Genomic DNA, 17,079 nt, shown 5'->3' with positions numbered 1-17,079 from the left:
TAGTCAGTGAAGTACACCTGCAACCAGAAAGAGAGCGAGAGAGATTGATACATACATATTTTATATATATATATATATATATATATATTTACCGGAGAGAAGAAAGAGAGGGACAAGTGTGTGTGTGTGTGTGTGTGTGTGTGTGTGTGTGTGAAAGAAAGAAAGAGGGAAGGATGCTTATGATGTTATCTCTAAGTGAATATTTACTTCTCAGTGTGTAATACTCACCCGCTGCTTCTCAGTGTGACAGCGTGCACAACGCACATGCACACACCGCTCGCTTACTGCCAGGAGCCACTCACTTCTGTGTATTAACAGTTGATTTTCAGTTGATTTCACAACCTTGTTTTATTAATCAAAGGCATATTTGATCATGGTGGAAGTCCTAATCTAATGTACTGGCCTGATGTGGTGTGAAAACATTAGTAAAAGATTAGTGTTTCATCAGGGAAGTGATCAAACATGGAGCCGCGTCTTTGTAGATGAAGCAGGTGGAGCTACAGGTAGAAATCTGCTTTTGGCAGGAGCAGTTTAAGCAGTGATCACTATTTCACATTAAGGGAGGTACCTGAACAAAGAGACTACTGCCACCCCCACATATCTGCCTTCAAAGAAAACATCTGATTTGCTTCCTGGAAATCACCTTTATGTCGAGCTGACATTCTCTGGCCACTTGCATCAAACCTTTTCTAGTAGAGTAATCTAAGATTCCCTCAGATTTCAAAAATGGGGTTAAAAAAATAAAAATATAAAAAATAAATAAAAAGGAAGTATTTTTTAAAGGAATAAGGTGTTATGTTAAGTGTGTTCCTGGCCTCTAAAGAATTCCTGAAAGTCTGTTTTCTGTTGGGTCCTTAGGGCTGAACGTAAAACCGGCAATTTTTTTCTAACTCCCATGCAAAGACCCAAACCTACATTGAATATATCCACTAACAAGTGCAGCACATTGACTGCTGCTGTATAAGAGCGAAGATCTACATAGAGAGGAGGTCGGGGGGCAGACTGATCTCATGAAATGGCGTATGTATTCAATTCAATTCAATTCAATTTTATTTATAGTATCAAATCATAACAAGAGTTATCTCGAGACACTTTACAGATAGAGTAGGTCTAGACCACACTCTATAAAGCCCCAACAATTCCAATAGTTCCCCCAAGAGCAAGCATTAGCAGTGGCTATTGCGACAGTGGCGAGGAAAAACTCCCTTTTAGGAAGAAACCTCGGCAGACCCAGACTCTTGGTGGGCGGTGTCTGACGGTTGGGGTTATGACGGTATGGGATGTAGCGTGGCACAGCAGAGCATGGGTGGACGCGGTGGACGCAGCAGGACGTAGTCGGGCATTGCAGGGAATCGCAGAGCGTAGCAGGGTGTAGCAGGTCCATAGCCACAGCTGCACCCAAGACCCAGGTCTTGGTGTCACCCTAATCCGAGGCGATGTTCTGGGCGAAGAAGAAACATAAGGACTCCGGGGAGTAAACTCCCCAGAGCTAGGTTAGTAACAAGCACTTCTGAGACAGGATGTGCATAAAAGGAAACAAAAGAAAAGAGCGTGTCATAAGAAGGACATGTATGACATTATTGCTGTGTTATCAAGACGCATACTTGCTTTTTAGCGTGTTTATCAACGCCGTTTGGCCTCCATTGACTTACATTACCTTGCGATTGCATGTGAATTGATGCCATAGGGAGTAGTATGAAAGGGCGAATCGCCGCGCAGGGAGTTTGGTCGGGGGGGGCGGGGGGGATGGATAAAACACAGGACTTTCACCCAGGAGACCGGGGTTTGTGTCCCGCGTGTGACACAAAAGCCAACCCTGTTCTTCTTTTCCTAAACCCAACCTGGTTTTCTTTTCATAATCCCAACCGTTTGTCCTTTTCTTGTTTTCCTAAAACCCGCGTGTGACATAGCCTCGCGATAACACATAGCCTCGCTATAACACGTAGCCTCGCAATAGGCGCTGTGACGGCAAACTGCAACGTCACAGCGCAAACATACACGCCACGTGGCACTTTCTAAAGCCACGTGGCGTGTATGTTTGCGCTGTGACGTTGCAGTTTGCCGTCCGCTGTATACAGCGTAGACATACACGCGGATAGCTCATAATGCGTACAGATAACACGCCAGTTGGCTTAAGAAAGTTGGCGTGTATGTTTACGCGAAGTCATGATGCCATGTTGTCGATGACGTTGCCCTGTACCCGGCTCACAGTAACATTTTCTCGGCTAAATGTTACACACACACACACACACACACACACACACACACACACACACACACACACACGGCTTGTGAGCTTAGGGGTCTGTGCTTGCTGCCTATGTGGTTTTATTTGCGTGTATATGTGCTGTGTTTTTGCTTATGTGTTTGTGCTTATTTATTTGTGTTATGTGCTTTTTTTGTGTTTGTGCATATGTATCAGTGCTTATGTGTTTATGTCTCCCATGCTGTCATCACCCTCTAGCCATACACAGTCCATACACCTGATATCGTTCACTTGATATCGTCCACTCACACTACATCTCTGCATTACTTTCTCTCTCTGTCTTCAGCATCGTCCAGAAGGACCTCAAACTGTCCCACCGACATAGTAGATGCTGGTGCGAATATTGAAATCTTTTATCAAACAAATGTCGCAAATTTGCATCGCTGCCGTTATGAATTTGATGTGAAATATTGGCAGGGAATTATTTCGCATTTGGTGTCGTTTGTTCGTCACCCCCCCGTATGTATAGGCCTTTAAACTGTAAGAGAGACATGTTGGTAAGTTTAATCGTTGTATACATTTTCACTAAAGCAGTCAGAATACATCTACCCTCATCACTTCTACATTTATTACATCATCAGTGCTGCGAGTATCTTTCCTGCCAGTTATTGTCGAAGCAGGGCCCTGTTCCCATAAAGCATCTTAAGGCAAGAATGACTGTAAAGCCCGTCTTACACATCTTCTTACATTTGCTTTGGAAAAGCATCTTAACGAGAAATGATCACAGATTATCAGGTTTTTTGTTGCTCATTTGCAGAGAGCATTTTAAGATTTTTCAACATATCTGATGAACTAACAGGAGCACATTTTATCAGTGGGCAGCAGAAGAAAACAGCATATAGGCTGAATATTATCACCTAATAAAGTTGTTACTGCTAAAGCTAACAATTGCCTACTGGCAGAGACAGAGAAACATTACCATTCATGTTAGCCTGTTTGTGTCCAGCTGATGAATCAAAGTGCAGTATTTACTCTCTTTCGGATCTGTTTTGGACTCCAGAGCTAAAATTTCTGTCTATGTAGATCCACTGTGTTCACCAGCTAGTGGCTAACCTGGTCTGTCTGCCGTTTGGTATTGGGCAGGTAGTGTACACCAGGCTTTTGCTGAAAACAGCTGCTGAGGCTGGAAGCCGGAGATGCCACCCAGAAAAGCTAAAATGCTCCGTAGAGCCGAGGGGAAGTGAAGGCTTCAATATATATCCAATTTCCATTACTTCTTCTATTGATTGAGCTCTAGTTAGGGGTGCAACAGATCACAAAAGTCACGGTTCGGATCGGATCACAGTTTTGAGTCACAGATTGGATACATTTTCGGATCAGCACAAAAAAGGGTGGAATTTAAATGATTTATTAAAATGTTATAACAATAACTGTTAACAATAATAACTTCTTTCACCAGTAAATTGCTGTTAAATGACAAGAAACAGATGAGAAAAGGGTATTTTACAATAACTTCAAATGCAAGATGAGGTTTACCAGTTTAAAGTAAACGCACCATTTAGTCCCTTCTGTGTTGTTTTTCCGACAACAACCGTAATCACCGTCCCGGTGTTGGAACCCTTTCCGGTAAAATACAGTCACACTTTATACCGTTTCTCTGTCAGCATTTTAACCGTATTTAATCCAGCTGCTAGCTAACGGTAGGCTAACGTTACCTGCTGCCAAGTGTAACATTGTAATGTAGTGTTAACTAGCGTGACATGCAACAATGTTTCTGTTGCCTCCAACGTCCGTTACGGAGCATCAGAGAGCAGCACAGGCATTTATGAGGCACCGAAATCTGTGTTGCTATTCCGTCCGGTAGATACCGGTCGTTTAGGCACTGTTGCCATATTACCACCGGATTTTAAAACGTAAAACTGTATCCTGTATCTTTTCACGGCAACCCTCCACAGAGATTTATCAGCCTACTTTAAGTAACAGCGACAATAAAAATGTATCTCACACTATTATTAGGGTTACACTTTACAATTGATCTGCAATTCACATGTATTCCGAACTGTGAGTGTTGATCCGTACGGATCACAGATCAACTATGGTCCCCTACACCACTAGCTCTAGTGTGTATACAGTGTTATTTTTTATTGAATTAATTGTAAACACCTCATTGATCAAAATATTCTACAGTAGATGTCTTCTTTTCACCTAATATTTGGTATCATATAAAATGCAATAAGCTAAAAGTGATAAACGACTGTAGGCTGTCAGTCATGATGTACTCAAAGTGACACTAAGCATTTAAAATAATTTTATTGTGGAATTTGTTTCTATGATGTTGCCTTCAGGCACCGAAGTGCACTGAAATAAACACTGTTTGCCTCTAAGATTGATTATTATTGACAAATGTGACATAAGTCGATTTGAGAATGATGGGTTATTATGAAGAAACTAATCAGGACAGCCGTGAACAGTTGGTTTGAAATACTTGTTTATAAATATGTTGTATCACTGGGGAAAAAACTACATTATTGATGTTTGCCAAGTCAATCTTTTCTTTTCCATTTTAAAGCGTCAAACTTGTATTTCCTCACTGTTCTGTTTATGAAGGTCAGAAAGAAAACAACTTCTGTTGTTGGTTTCATATTGATTTAGTTGGAAAGCTGCACATAAACTATAATAATGTTTCAAACAAAGACAAGAATTTCCAATTTTTGTTTCCTTTCTTAAAGCAAAACACTGTTAAGTAATGTTACAAACACACATCATGTGTACATTCTTCTTAGATTGGACCAATTTAAAAAATAACAGTTCAATTTTGTAAATTCTTACATTCTTTGAATGCGTTCATGCTGCCAGAAATTGTTTGAATGATAAATGACGCCACATGAGTAAGAGTGTACAGATGTTTTCTTTTGGCCTTCATAAATACTCTATAAATACTGTTTGGATGGCAATATCTGACGACGTTCATATAGGTCGGATGTGGAAAAAGAAGAGTTGGAAGGCATATGTCTTGAGAGAAACGTCATAAGATGAAGACAGAATTACACCTGACAGTTGTGGAAGTCAGCTTTAATATTCATGCGCTTGCAGCTTTTTGAAAGCTGTTGGATAAATCAAAGTTTGGTGATTTTTGCAGTTTTCCAGGGACAGCACACATTCTCAAGGTGGGGAAATCACAGACTGCTCACCACTGGAATATGATAAAGTGAATATAGCAATGCTGTCAATTAAACTGGGTTCAGCTTTGAAAGTTTGACATTTCTTGGGAATCTATTGTTTTTGCCTATTACACAGAAAGTAGTTTGATTTGATTATATATTTCAGCAAAATTAGCCTAACATATCCTATGTGCTCCACAAGAGAACTTCGGTGGTAGCAAATAACTTTTCAACTACACGAGGAGAATGACTTCCTTCATGACTTTGATTTGAAAAGAGAGGATATGCCACTGTGGTCGCTGTGTGAAACGTATTCTCATCAACAACACATTGTCATTTAGCCTGGCTCTGCCCTCCTACGTACTTCCGCTCAATTTTCATTTTCCTTCAGTACTCCGTCTGGGTTTGCGGTATATTCTTGGGTTTTCTTCGACCAAATATTTGGTGGTCCAATCAGCGAACAGAGGGAGTGGCTGAGAACGATGACGTTGAAGTTCCGTTCGGAGTTCTGTAAGGGCGGCGGAGAGAGATGCGAGCGAAGCCATTCGGTTTGTTGTGGCAACGCTGATGAATATCCAGAAGTTAAAGCCAGAGCAAGAACAATCTTTGCTGAGTTGTGTTGGTGGCCATGATGTTGTGGCCCTCCTCCCCACGGGGTTCGGGAAAAGTTTGATTTTCCAGCTCGCTCCGTTAGTGGTGAAGGAGTTAGCTAAGGCTAACGCTAGCAATGCTTAGCCAACGTCACGACCAAACGTTAGCGATTGGTTATGGCAGATCCAGAGTGGCTCTGGGCAGATCCAATAGTTTTAAACTTCAACAGAGTACCTGCCTTCAAGGAAGTTAACACTTGTCAATGGAGAGTGGCCAGACTCTCTGTACAAATGAAATGGACCAGAGTCTGGTAGGACCAGGCTAATGTACCAGAGTCTGGTAGGACCAGGCTAATGTACCAGAGTCTGGTAGGACCAGGCTAATGTACCAGAGTCTGGTAGGACCAGGCTAATGGACCAGAGTCTGGTAGGACCAGGCTAATGTACCAGAGTCTGGTAGGACCAGGCTAATGGACCAGAGTCTGGTAGGACCAGGCTAATTCTCACTCCCATCACATCAAAAAGTGACACTTGGTCAGGTGCCTTTAGCATTTGTTATTGATGCAAAAAGTCTCCTTTTCTAACAGGTTATCTAACCAACCATATTAAAATGTGTTGTACCAGAGTGAGCTTCCCATCATTCTAGACAGTGTAACACAAGCAGACATCACCATTACTCCCACCATCACCATTAGCCTATGTGTCAGGTGATACAGTAATGTGTGGCTGCACTGTTTGAGGAAAATTCTTTCTCAAGGTCTGCCGTGTTAAACATGAGGAAGAGGGAAAGTGCTGACACATCAGTGTGACGCACCGGGAACAGGCCAAATATAATGCAAGCCGTTGGCATTTTGTTTACAGATGTTTTGATTAAAATTCATGAAACAATAAGAAAGGCTTTGAACGGCGCCAGCAGCAAAGCCCAGTCTTCCACAACTCCAATATCCTAAGCTCCACCAAAGACAATAGGCCTGGTTCTAAATGCATTTCATGATGTTTTTGTGTCTTGGTTCTTGTGTGTGTGTGTGTGTGTGTGTGTGTGTGTGTGTGTGTGTGTGTGTGTGTGTGTGTGTGCGTGTGTGTGTAAGATAGAAAACGAGAGTGTAAGTGTCTACATCATGATATATGCGCTAAGTAGAAATGAATCATACCTCTGTGACTTTGTAAGCACGGCACACAGTGTACACACTGGTTTACAGAGCTAAACATTTACAGCTTTCCATCCTCACATCACACTCAGTAAAAAGTTTTCATTTATGGACGGTTTGACAACCATGTACTGTTGAAAGGATCTTCAGCTTTATAAAAGACTGGGATATTTTCTATTCATATTTATGACACACTCCTTGCCTGGTGATTAAATCTGATGTGGGTGTGTTTGACGTGTGTCTAAAGACAAGAGTATATAGAGGAACTGGACTAAAATAGCCCTTTATTGTAAGACCACAGTGTCCAGGGGAGAGCCAGGTAATCTTATATTTAATAAAGAAGCTTATTAATGTACCCAAGGTAGTTATAAAATAAAAATAAACGTCTTTAATATTCCTAAACCCAGGGTGTGATTTTCCCCTGTCTGTTCTACATATCCCTACCTCCTACCTCAAAGTGATCAATACTACTTCACTAATCAACTAAGTAAAGCACTGTAACGTGAACAGTCTATTGTGCGATAGAAGGATAAAATCCGAGCAGCAGTTGCTGGTTGTATTTAGCCGCTACAGACCCCCAGACGCAGGCTACCAACAGCAGTTGTTTAGCCGCCAATATGTGACTGTGAGCTGGCTACAGGCACCGCCAGATGACGGTCCTTTCAGGGGCCGTGATAGTGGAGTTTAGCCAGAAAAAGTAAGCGTCATGCGACGCTGATAGCATAGGCACCAAAACGACTACTTAAGTTTAGGAAAAAGATGGTGGTTTGGATAAAGACATTCCCGAGGAATGAACGAGCGTTTCCTGGGTGAAAGTATTTTGTTTGTGCAAAGTCAACTCTGCTCTCTGGCTTGAAAGCGCTGTGTTTCCATTGAATGTTGAAGTGCATATTTAAGTGTTTGGCATGGCTGGACGAGTGGCACTATATCCATGGTAATGCAAGGGGGATTTAATTCTTGCATGTTTTGTTTTGTTGTGCATGATCGAAAAACATCTCCCCCCCCACACACACACACACACACCCACCCCGTCTGCTTTTTTCACATATCGCATCCTGCCTAAACCATCAGCGGAATGAACTGAACTGAATGAACAGCATATTGGAAATCTTGCTCTTCATTATTGTTAACATTGTTGAGTGACAACATAACATAGAACATCCAACCCAATCGTCAATGTTTAAAACATCAGCACATTGTTTATATGAACATTCATCATCAGCATTCATCATGAGCAGTTAAGTGTTTAATGGCATGAGAGAGAAACTCATTCATCACCCTATTAGACCTTGCCAAAACTTGAATAAAAACCAAAATGTGATTAGTGGCCAAAACTTCAATAGTGCAACAAGTTCAATTCCAAATCCACATGTAATGCCAGATTTGTAGCAACCCCCTTGCAAGAAGGGTTCCAATGAAGAGCTAATGCAACAAAACATAGTAATAACTGACCCAGTTACAAAATTACTAGACAAATATGACTTAAGGAGACAAGTGAAAAGACAGGAGTTTGCTTTTGGCTAAAAACTCCGCTTAAAAACCAAAACATAGCAATGTAAATGTAGCCTAACACATTCACATTACGATTAATATAAAAAAATACAGATTATTGCAGCTTTAAAATGTAGCTTAACAGTCACACAAGTGTCATTCAGTCAGTGTACTTTAGACTCTGTACTTTATACCGGGGCGGGGGGGCTGTGCCACCCTATGCCCCCCCCCCCCTTCTAGCCCCACCCCTGCCCCTTTCCTTCCTTCCTTACCAGATTCTAAACAAGAGTCAGTGTCAGCTAAAGTTTTCATTCTCCTGATTCAGCCCTGATACTACACCAAACCTGGTACTCATGTTTAATTGGATATGCAGCCCTCCCATGTGTCTGAGTTTTCAGTGCACCCCTGTCAACATTCTTCTCCATTTTTTAAAGCAGCAGTCTTACTCTATCAACATTGGCTCTATGTTGGCAGGACAGCTGCGGCTTCAACGTGTCGACTTTTTTGCAACACTAATCTAATGCAAATGTAATGCTAATGTGACAGCAGTAGTGAGCCTGGAGGGAGTGAGAAGATTTGATGCTGTCATAGTTAAAAAAAAAACAGTGTCAGTATGGGTGATGTTGCTCATGTTTTCACTTGAATTAAATGAATGTACCTTACATGATCCATTAGAGTTACTTTGCTAAGATAAAAAAAAAAAAACCCCTACTACGTATATTGTATAAAATTGAGTTGCTTAATAAACTGAGCCAACAATAACATGTAGGGTAGCCTAAAGCCTATACACATTCATTTTAATGGTGCCCAACAATACTACGCTACTCTTTACATATTCATTCATCATCATGTTTTAATGTCTAACATACTTGTGGAAGGCACAGTGAATCCATAAGCCTACCTGTATCATACATACAGTAAGTGTATCTTTAATGTTGTAGAGGTTTTTTTGGGGTTTTTTTTTACAAATAGGCTGATTTATCTTTGCTAATAGTATGTTGAATTCGTGTTAATGTATATTTTTTAAGACATATTTTAAGTTTGGGGGGAAAAGTATTAAAACAATAATTCGGCGGCCCCCCCTGCAGTGACTCTGAGGACCCCCTTGGGGTCGCAGACCCCCTGTTGAAGATCTCTGGTTTAGACCACAAACTGAATCTTTAAGTGTCTGTTTCATAAATTTGAAAAGTAGAACATGTTGAGGATCCCTCAATGCAGATTAAAAACACACCTGTGTTTTCTGCATTGCCTTTGATAGTACCAGCCAGTGTATGCTATGATGTTTTAAGGGAGAGGGAAATTTGGCAAACACATTTGCTAATTATTCACATACAAAAATTCGGCATGCACATGTGCTAATTTTAAGTGCTTTTAGCAATAATACTATCAAAGAATTAGCATAACGTCTCCCTGGTGGCTATTTTTAAAATGGCTGCCAAAACTACTGCAAGGTTGGACCGGCCTAGTTTAAAATTAGTGTAATTAAACTTCACAGGAAGTAATCACCATGATGGATTTGAATGGATTTGTATAGTGAAAGAAAATATCCCTATACTTTCAAAATCTATTGTAATTATAAGTTAATGTCAGTTAATACCTGCTGTTTTTATTAAATGCTGTCATGTTACATGAAGTACATGACTCTATATACTGTGTGTTCACCTTTAGGTTGAGAAAAGCAGCACCAGGAATGGGATTACATGTATTTTCTTTATACAGAAAAACTGATTACATGTAATTTTTTACTTCATTTCAGTAAGCAATCAGAGTCTTGACCATTTCCAATTAAGTAATTTGAACATTTTGGGTAATTTAAATACATATTTAAAAGAAACAAGGTAATTAAGGGATTGTAGATTGTGTTTGATTTAAATTGTAACCACTTTGCTCTTTTATCCTGCTATGAAAGCAGGCATGTGTTCCTTATATTTGATGAAATAATCATCAAGGCCAGTGATGAAAAAGCTTTTCTCAGCCTTCAGAAAGAAGAAACAGTGAATGTAGATGTAGGAGGTAAGATCTGAACCCACTGTAAGGTCTGTGCTTTAGAATACGGAGAACAAACTGCTGTTGGACAAGCAATTATAACCTGATCCGTGAAATGTTCAGCTCCTATCTGTATTGTATAAACCAATGAGCATTTACATTTTGTGAAGACATAGTGACATAATGTAAATTTTCCACTGGGTGCATCTGTGTTCCATTCCAGCTGCGTTCCATTTTCTTTCCGTCCCCGACGTCTTGCTGCCCGACTTGCAGATTATATTGCCTCCGCTTTGTACTTTACAGAACAATCACATGTTTATTAAGCTAGTATCTACCTTCCACTCCAAGTACTCCTGCAATTAAACTCCATGCCTTCTCTTTTCTGGAAAGGATCGATGGTGTCTGTTTTGTTTTTCAAACTCCAAGATTAATGTCTCATCTGCCATGGTGTTGTAGAGGAGACATATCCAATATTATGGGGTGTCTTTTGGTAAACTGACTCGATGCTTTCCTGTTTTACTTCCTGTCTGGTTGTCCGAACACAAGTTTGTGCCCAGGCTCGCACTGAGCTGAAAGTCCAAGGGTGACAGAGGCCAGCTATAGAAGAGCTCTTTCAGTGCTAATTCAGACTGGAATGCCTTCCAACTGGCATCAAATCTTGCCACTCCTTCACTGGTGTAGTACTCCTGTATGAGAGTGTCAGTCAAGTACCCGATCACCTTGCGGAGAACTTGGAGCAGACCCTCGCCGTGAACTGTGTCCTCTAATGGCACAAGGATAGGACGCTCAACAATGAGAAGGTGTAGTGACTTGAGGTAAAAGTATGCTGAAGGGTCAATGAACATTGGAATTTCATCTTCAAACCTCACAACCTGCTCAATCCTGCATCCAAGTTGACAGACAAGTCTGTCCTGCAGGTCCCTCATGTGATTCAAGTAACTGACGGCCCAAGGAAGGCAGTTTGATATTGAGGGTGTGACAACCCACATGTAACAATTGCACCACTCACAGGATGCTTGAATGGCATCTGAACATATGCATGTGTGGAGTCCACATACAGCTGGAGAAATGTGACCTTGCCTTCTTTTCCAAAGACACCCATCAAGTCATCACTGACATCCAGCCCAGTGTGGGCTGGAAGTTTGTTTTCTCATGCATCCCCAATGTGGAAAACAATGTGCTTCTGAGACCCACAATGTCTTGCAATGCAAATTGGGAAAAAAGGACATGGGTGTCAGGGTTGCTGGCCACAACCTTGCAGGCAGTGTTGGGTGTAACGCGTTACAGTAACGTTAACTACTTTTTCCGGTAAAAAGTAGTGTAACGTGCTACTACTGAAAATTTGGTAACAATTTCGGCGCAACGTTACTTTTCCCAGGGACAGATTTGACAGCGATGCTGCCTTCTCAGCTGCGCGCTCACAAGCTCCACACGGGACGTGACAGAGGGTGGTAGCAGAGTAATCATGGCAAGCGAGAAGCAGCCAACGCTAACTTTTGAGAGCGTTTTAAGCTTTGTGGCTTTTTGCTGGACGGCGCTCTGAGCCAGGCAGACACAAAGCTGACAACCTCACAGATGGATGCGGTGATTTTCCAGAAAAGAGGCTGCATGTGTCTACGACAATGCACGGACCATCGTGGCTGCGCGACCGGTACAAGTTGATACAGACATTACGTAGTATACACTAACACCGTGTAACGCCGATGACCTGCTGATGTGCATTCAACCCGCGCTGGACTGGTTCATAATGAATCAGCCGTCACTCTGTGAGGAGAGAATCTAGTCTGCAGTGGAGTTCAGACACTTCACTTATACACCAGAGACTGGCTTTATGGTCAAAGATAGTTTTTGTATAATTAACTTCAGTCTCTGCCAGAGATGACTGCTTTTAAAAGTAACGTAAAAGTAACGAGTAAAGTAAAAAGTTACTTTCCATAGGGGGTAACTAAGGAAAGTAACGGATTACTTTTTTAAGAAGTAACGAGTAACGAGAAAAACACTACTTTTTAAAAGTAACTTCCCCAACACTGCTTGTAGATGATGGGTCAACCAGGTCTGAAATGTCCAGTGTGCATGCCAATCTTTTTGGCCAAACTGATTCAGAAAGACCTTCACCTTTATGAAGACCTTTATGAAGCTGTTGACCTTCTCAATTGCCTGGTCACGTAGTCTGGCGGTGCCTGTAGCCAGCTCACAGTAACTTAATGGTGGCTAAACAACTGCTGCTGGTAGCCGGCGTCCCGGAGCTCTGTAGCAGCTAAATACAACCAGCAACTGCTGCTCGGATTTTATCGTTCTATGGCACTATAGACTGTTCACGTTACAGCGTTTTAGTTTAAAATACTTCTATTTAGGTTGGCCTATATAACAGCCTAGTCTCATGGTCTTTAGGTAGGCCTATATAATGGTCTATTGGTGAAGTAGATCATCACTTTGAGGGGGAGATACATGTGTGTAACAAGAAGGGCTGCACAACATGAGGAAAATATGCGATATGCGATAGTATTGAATATCGCGATAACAATATCATTTGCGATAAATAAACGTATGTAAGTTCTCAGTTCTGCATTTCTGCTGCTTTCAGTATAAAATACGTGTTATTGCTTGTTGAATTTAAAACAAATGAAAGGAAATCATTTCCAACATTATTTTATTGACCAAATTGAAAACATTGAATTAAATATAAAAGGCACCACTAAAAAAGAATGACAGATACATTTTAAAGTGCAGTTTCTGCTGATATTTTCTTTTAACTAACACAAAAAATCTCTGAGTGTCTTTTGCGATAACTCCCAGCCTTTCGTGATGTGTTTATTGCGCTAGTTGATATCGCGATTATGATAAAAAAACAATATATCGTACAGCAGCCCTAATACATAATAAAAGTCTTATTGTATAAGTGTGCATGTTCATAGTTGGACATTGTTCTTGATGTACAAACACTGACCCACAGTCTAGACCGTAAGCGTGTCAGACGTGTGCTTTACACACACGTCTCGCGCAACAGATCGCTCTCATTGTAATCATTGCAGATGTCAGGTGGTACATCTCTCGCTCTGAAACTTTTTTACGCTTCAAGACAAAACATGCATTAAAGCCGGTTAATGCCCAATAAAACACTACTACTTTACTAGACATTAGGGGTGGGGGAAGCAATATTTTCCGTGGCAATACTGTATCGATACACAGACGCCAAGTATGGATCTTTTATTATATATGTGTTGGTCAGATTGTCTGTTTGACAATCCTATTTTGCAGCAACAAAATTTAAGTGAGATGAACAAACAGGAAATGTATTTTTTTAGATTAAAAGTTTACTTTTGGGGACATAATTTGAAATTGGGAAAAATATAAAGTTGGAAAAAAGGTAATATAAAATCGCAATAATATCATATTGTGACAGAAGTATCGTGAGACCTCTGGTGATTCCCACCCCTACTACATATGTTAGTGTTTTATCATGATTTTATCATTTCATTAATTAAACTTATCACAATATCTTCATTTTCTTATTATCTGACTCAGGGATGGAAATTAGCACCCGCTATTTGACCAATCTACCAGCCACGGTGGCGGGTAAATAAAAGCAGCATACTGTCTCACTCGGACACTTTTAAAAGAGACACACCGGGTGCCTGGTTAGCTCACATGGTAGAGCAGGTGCCCATATAAAGAGGTTGCTCCTCAACGCAGCGGCCGCGGGTTCGACTCGGGTCTGCGGCCCTTTGCTGCATGTCATTCCCCCTCTTTCTCCCCTTTCATGTCTAAGCTGTCCTATACAAATAAAGGCCTGAAATGCCAAAAAAGATCCTTTTAAAAGAGACACACCTTCATTGGTTAGCGTACGACGAGACAAGCCTGACAATTTCTGATCGTTGGAATGAGGATGGGCGGAGGAATGTTTTTTGTTTAAAGTGCTCATATTATGCTGTTTGTCTTTTTCCCTTTCCTTTATAGTGTTATATATCTATTTTGTGCATGTTATAGGTTTACAAAGTGAAAAAGGCCAAAGTCCACCCCAAAGGGACTTACCATCTCCAACAGAAAACACTGTTCACAAACTGCTCCAAACAGCTCTATTGTAGTCCAGCCTTTACTTCAGAGACAAACGTGGTCACTTTGTAACACGTTATAATGCTCGCCTAGCTGCTAGCGTGGCACGCCCTCATACTCTGCTTCTGACTGGCTAGTAGTCCTTACCTAGGTACTGTCAGGGCACGCCCTCATACTCTGCTTCTGACTGGCTAGTAGTCCTTACCTAGGTACTGTCAGGGCACGCCCTCATACTCTGCTCCTGACTGGCTGGTAGTCCTTACCTAGGTACTGTCAGGGCACGCCCTCATACTCTGCTCCTGACTGGCTAGTAGTCCTTACCTAGCTACTGAGCATGTGTGACTCCCAACAAAGATGGAACAGAAGTGAGAGGTCTCACTCTGTAGCTAAAACAGAGAGCTCAACACACAGGGTGAAAAGAGGAGCTGCAGCAATGTGCAGTACAAAAAAAAATAGTGTTTTTTGAAAATTAAACCATGTAAACATATTCTGGTACAACCTCTAAATACAATTATGAACCTGAAAATGAGCATAATATGAGCACTTTAATCTCATTAGGCTGAGTGTAACTTCATGGTGTGCGGGTGAGTGGCTGGTAAATGAAGGTTAAGAGGCTGGGAGATTTTGGAATCCACCAGCCACAGTGGCAGGTGAACCAAAAAGTTGATTTTTGATTTGTTTCTGAAGGCATGTTTTCTCCTTTATTGCTGTTCATTTATTCATTCTTTATTGTGTAATCCTTATCTTAAGTGTAAAGCGTTTTGAAAAGTAAGTTGTTTTTTTTTAAGTTTTCTTCTTCTTCTTTAATCTTTTTTCTTAAAGAAAGTTTGACTGGTCCTTTGCAGCTCAATGCTTTGAAGTGCTCGGCCCAGACCAAACTGGTCGCTCCATTGTCGCGTGGCAATGCTGACGTTTGCAGTCCAGACAGAGGGTTACAGACAAAGAATTTGGATTAACCGTAAAGCAGCAATTACTTTCCATTTTGTAAATGCATCCAAAATAGACTAATTTGGAAATTTAATCGAGGGAATTAATATGTGAATTCTGCTTTAGGATGGATGTCTTGTGATTAAGAGACATTGGAAGCAGGGCGCTTTACTACTCTTTCTGTCTCACAGACGTCGGCTCAGAGAGTAGAATCCATGTTGTTCGGCTGAACCTTCACCCTGGACGTCATTTCAAGTGGAAACTGTTGGGTTTCGACTCTGTCCTGCAAATGTCAGTGTAAGCTTAGTAAAACCTTATTCACTCACTAGTAGATTAAACAGTTGGCAGTTAAAATAACAACTTAGCAGCTGACAAATACTTCCAAAATTAACTGTGTCCCCAGTCACGTGACTTTGTTTATATTCTCACACGGAGCAGCGCAAGCCCTTCTGCCTTCACGTGAGTTTTTAGAGTTATGGGCATTATGACAAATACCCTGTGAATAGTAACAACAAATATCCACTTGAGCTTAGAATAAAGTGCAGCTTCAGCTTGTAACGTGAGCATCACGTCACGCAGCATTGCCTTAAATATTAACGTAAAATGTTACATTATCAACCAAAGCTAATGACATAACGTATTTAGCAGCAGCATGCTAACGTAGCTATGTTACGTTACGTCCGTTACATTAGTGTGCGTTCTGTAGAGAAGAAAGAGGCTCAGGGATGTGACGTTAGTGAAAGTGAAAGTCGCCTTACTTTGTTATGAGATGATAAATGAATGTCCCAATTGGTTGATGTAATAATAATAAACTTTGCATTTAATAAAAAATAAAGTACAGCCTAATGTTAGTGTTGTGTGCTTAAGTATGCCTTCACAACATAGACGACTGAAGAAGAGAGAGAAAGAGCTCAAAGAAGCAGCTCAAAGATCTGCAACTTTGCAGAGCTGGATTCAAACTGTCAGCAGGCCAGCTGTGAGAGAAGCATTTGATAATGTCAAACAACCATCCTCCATTATTGATTTAATGTGAAGTTGGCCTATTTTATCAGGGACATTTTCTTTAAGTTGGAGTAGGCTAATAACTCATTAAGACAAATGTTTTATTTAATAATAAATACACAGTACATTGTGTCTGTGCCGTATATGGCATTGTGAATTAGTTATTATTTTATGTATATCAAAAGTTCCAGTTCACAGAGCATTTGAGAACCTGTGGATCGAGTAAAATACTTTTACTAGCTGTAGTCATGTTGTAATAGTTCTTTATAATATATATATATGCTACAGTAAACATAAATATTATTTATGGTGCCAAATCATAACATTAGTTATCTCAAACAGAATCATTCAATTCAATTCAATTCAATTCAATTTTATTTATAGTATCAAATCATAACAAGAGATATCTCGAGACACTTTACAGATAGAGTAGGTCTAGACCACACTCTGTAGTTTACGAAGCCCCAACTATTACAGTGGTTGCCTCAAGAGCAAGCATTAGCAGTAGCTATTGC

The sequence above is a fragment of the Sander lucioperca genome, chromosome 4 (genome assembly GCF_008315115.2).
Source record: "Sander lucioperca isolate FBNREF2018 chromosome 4, SLUC_FBN_1.2, whole genome shotgun sequence".
Taxonomy (NCBI): domain Eukaryota; kingdom Metazoa; phylum Chordata; class Actinopteri; order Perciformes; family Percidae; genus Sander; species Sander lucioperca.
This window is presented reverse-complemented; position numbering follows the sequence as displayed.